This window comes from Thamnophis sirtalis, unplaced genomic scaffold, assembly GCF_051295495.1.
Source record: "Thamnophis sirtalis isolate CommonGarterSnake01/CBP01778 unplaced genomic scaffold, rThaSir2_p1.2 scaffold_15, whole genome shotgun sequence".
In the NCBI taxonomy this organism is placed as follows: Eukaryota; Metazoa; Chordata; class Lepidosauria; order Squamata; family Natricidae; genus Thamnophis; species Thamnophis sirtalis.
Window position 1 is genome coordinate 43,042,144 of NW_028261395.1, and position 4,347 is coordinate 43,046,490.

Here is a 4,347-nt window from a genome sequence, read left to right on the forward strand (position 1 = left end):
CCTGAAGGCAGGACAAGAAGCAATGGATGAAAACTAATCAAGGAAAGAAGCAACCTAGAACTAAGGAGAAACTTCCTAACCGTGAGGGCAATTAACCAATGGAACAGCTTGCCACCAGAAGTTGCAGGCGCTCCATCACTGAAGATCTTTAAGAAGAGAATGGACAGCCATCTTGTCTGAAATGGTGTAGGGTTTCCTGCCTAAGCAGGGGGTTGGACTAGAAGACCTCCAAGGTCCCTTCCAACTCTGTTATTCTATGAGATCCCAGGACTGAAATAGAGGGAGGCTCAAGTCCATGGGATGTCAGGTCTTCTTCATTTGATCCATAAATCGTGGGGGGCACAAGGGCTGGCCGAGGCTCTAAGGAGGGGGAATCATCTAGGTCCCAGTGGGGCTTTTAGCCTAGAAGGCCTCAGTTGCTGGCGGCCATTTGAAGGCCCTCGGACCAAAATCCATCAGAAAACCTGGGACTCCATTGGCTCAAGTGACTGGAGGCGGAGCGGCTGGAAATGGCTTCATCTTTCTCTCTTCTGTTCTGTTAAATCAGGTATTCCTTTCCTAAGGATGTCTCAATGGTTCTTTATAGTAGGTCTGCTGGATATGCCTCAGTCAGCTCATGACCTCAAACCCTACATGGTTTCAGGATTGGGAACTAGGCCTCACTTGCTTCCCTCAGCCCACTAGGTTTCAGGCCTGCAGTCTAGGCCTCAGTCGTGTCCTTCAACCCTCCAGGCTTCAAGCCTTCTGACTAGGCCTCAGTCATGTCTCTCAGCCCACCAGGCTTCAGGCCTTCTGACTAGGCCTCAATCATGTCTCTCAGCCCACCAGGTTTCAGGCCTCAGTCGTGTTCCTCAGCCCTCCAGGTTTCAAGCCTTCTGACTAGGCCTCAGTCATATCTCTCAGCCCACCAGGCTTCAGGCCTTCTGACTAGGCCTCAGTCATGTCACTCAGCCCACTAGGCTTCAGGCCTTCTGACTAGGCCTCAGTCGTGTTCCTCAGCCCTCTAGGCTTCAAGTCTTCTGACTAGGCCTCAGTCGTGTTCCTCAGTCCTCCAGGCTTCAAGCCTTCTGACTAGGCCTCAATAATATCTCACAGCCCACCAGGCTTCAGGCCTTCTGACTAGCCTCAGTCGTGTTCCTCAGCCCTCCAGGCTTCAAGCCTTCTGACTAGGCCTCAGTCATGTCACTCAGCCCACTAGGCTTCAGGCCTTCTGACTAGGCCTCAGTCATGTTCCTCAGCCCTCTAGGCTTCAAGTCTTCTGACTAGGCCTCAGTCGTGTTCCTCAGTCCTCCAGGCTTCAAGCCTTCTGACTAGGCCTCAGCCATGTCTCTCAGCCCACCAGGCTTCAGGCCTTCTGACTAGGCCTTCAGATTGATTTTATTCCTTGCCAAAGATGTCCCACCAAGCAGACATTTCTATTTTTCTTTCCACAGTTCTCAACATTGCCATTGCATGAGTTAGGAAAGCAGCAGAGATGTCCAGGTAAGCCAGGTGCAATTCCAAGAAAGAAGGAATGGGTGTATCTATTCTTTCTATCTATCTATCTATCTATCTATCTATCTATCTATCTATCTATCTATCTATCTATCTATCTATCTATCTATCTATCTATCTATCTATAAAAATGGCTGTGTATGTGTGCATATGTTCCAGCATTTTCAACCAAATTTGGTACACAGAAGACACGCTCTGGGAAAAAATATTGTGGAGGCAAGACACCCCTAAAACCCCTCGGGGTGTGTGTTGTTAAGATACAGCCTGTTGTGCCTTAAAGTGGCTTCTACTGTACTGTAAAATGGCTTCTACTTTACTCTTATAAAATGACTTCTACTGTACTGCTATGAAATGGCTTTTACCGTACAGCGCAGTGGAGTTGCCATGGTGACGGCTTCATAGTACTTCACAAGGAGGTTCCCTCTGGAAAGAGGAAAAATCCAATATTAGAAATTACATTTGGTCCGGACATTTCCCCCCTATAAATAAATACCCGGGCAACGCCAGGTTATCAGCTAGTTTTATATATTTTTCCATTTACTCCCAATATTTGACTTGCATGGGTTTGTACCAGGTGTTCCACTGTAAATGGATGCTTCGCTGTTGGTAGCTTAGCCTGGTTTCCAAATGCATGTATGATTGGTGAACCATGGTTAGCGGCATTACATGGTACAAACCCAGCCAAACCCTGGTGTAGTGGATACAGACAGTCCTCAACGTACGACCAAAATGTTGCTAACTGAGAAATTTGTTGCGTGACTTTTGCCCCATTTGATGACTTTTGTTGCCACATTTGTTAAGTGAGTCATTGCAGTTGTTAAATTAGAAATGGTTTTGAAATGAATCTGGCTTCCCCCGTTGATTTTGCTTGCCGGAGGGTCGCAAAAGAGGATCACGTGACCCCAGGACAATGCGGACGTCATAAATACGAGTCAATTGCCAAGCTGAATGTGTCCATGGGGATGCTGTAACGGTCAGAAGTGTGAAAAATGGTCGTAAGTCACTTTTTTTCATTGTGCCATTGTGGCTTCGGTCACGAAATGATACAGATACAGATTAACAGAGTTGGAAGGGACCTTATAGGTCATCTAGTCCAACCCACCCACCCGCCCAAGCAGACCCTACACCATTTCTAGAGCCGAGGTGGCGCAGTGGTTAGGGTGCAGTACTGCAGGCCACTTCAGCTGACTGTTATCTGCAGTTCAGCGGTTCTAATCTCACCGGCTCAAGGTTGACTCAGCCTTCCATCCTTCCGAGGTGGGTGAAATGAGGACCCAGACTGTGGGGGCGATATGCTGACTCTGTAAACCGCTTAGAGAGGGCTGAAAGCCCTATGAAGCGGCATATAAGTCTAACTGCTATTGCTATTGCTATTTCTAAATGGACTGAGTCGAGAGCTACCTGTATACAGTTTGTTTCGAAAACACTGGGTCCTTCAAGATCGCTGTTGCAATCCCACCAAATGAATGCTTGGCGCATGCCCCACTTTGCAGAAAACAAGAACTCCCTCAAAGAACATTGAAACCGGGCACGGTCTCTTTAACGGGAAAGACTCCAGGGTCTTCATTTATCCCAGTCCAAATCGTAATATTTAGTCATTCAGCCTTGGGCGAACTTTTGAGTGGATCAGCTTCGTGGAACTGCTTCTGGATACGCTCGTTCCCTGCTGATTGAAGCCAATTTGTGATTCGTTGACCTTTCTCTCTAAGCAAATACATTATCGGTCTCCCACTTCCGTGTAATCAGAGTTTTGTTTATGCCTTCTCTTTCATCTTTGGGCCTCTGGCCTTTTTTTTATTTCCTCATAGCCATCAAAGAGCAATTTTCTTGTCTTTTGTCAGCTAAATGGGCTGTAACAGAGACTTGAAAACAAAGGAAATCAGTGACATCCGGGTTTTTTTTCGGGGCACCCGTGAGATATGCTTTCCCCTGGTCACCTCCACAAAATTTATCAGTGTGGAAATGTGATTTTTTCAGATGGGTGGCTTCTTCTGCTCTGCCATTTCGCAGGGAGAGTTGCAATCTGCCCCCTTTGTTTAACCAGACAGTTAACTAACCAAACAGCGGGCTTACAGAGCGATCTATGAAAAATGTTACTCCATCCAAATGTTCTGGAAGAGCAAAACCCAATTTTATTGACGTCCGGCGGTCCAGTTTGCAACTCACTTCAAAAAACTGAATGCAGTAACAGATATACAGAACAAAAGGCAAAGGTATAGGTTCCCCTCGCACATATGTGCTAGCTGTTCCCGACTCTAGGGGGTGGTGCTCATCTCCGTTCCAAAGCCGAAGAACCAGCACTGTCCGAAGACGTCTCCGTGGCATGATTAAATCCCAAAGGCGCATGGAGCGCTGTTCCCTTCCCACCAAAGGTGGTCCCTATTTTTCTACTTGCATTTTTACATGCGTTCGAACTGCTAGTTTGGCAGAAGCTGGGACGAGTCACGGGAGCTCCCTCCGTTACGCAGCGCTAGGGATTCGAACCACCGAACTGCCGACCTTTCTGATCAACAAGCTCAGCGTCGTAGCCACCGAGCCACACGCTTGCACAACTTTCGGGAATTAAGAGAAAAGTGTGCGTAAAATATACCTTCCAGGAGAAGATATTTATGCAATTTAAAAATTCTTAGCAAATGAAATTTGAAAGATGGCTTCACCCAAGTCGCTTAATTGCTCCAAAAATACAAACCCTGGAGATGTAAATAAAACATGGGATATTGTCTGTTTGCCCAAGATTAATCTCCCAGTGGATTTTACGGCTGCCTTTATTTTGCCTTCCACCAAAGAGATATTGTACTGGGGCATCTATTCACTGCCTTGCATGGTTAGCAACGGAGACTGTATAACAAAATG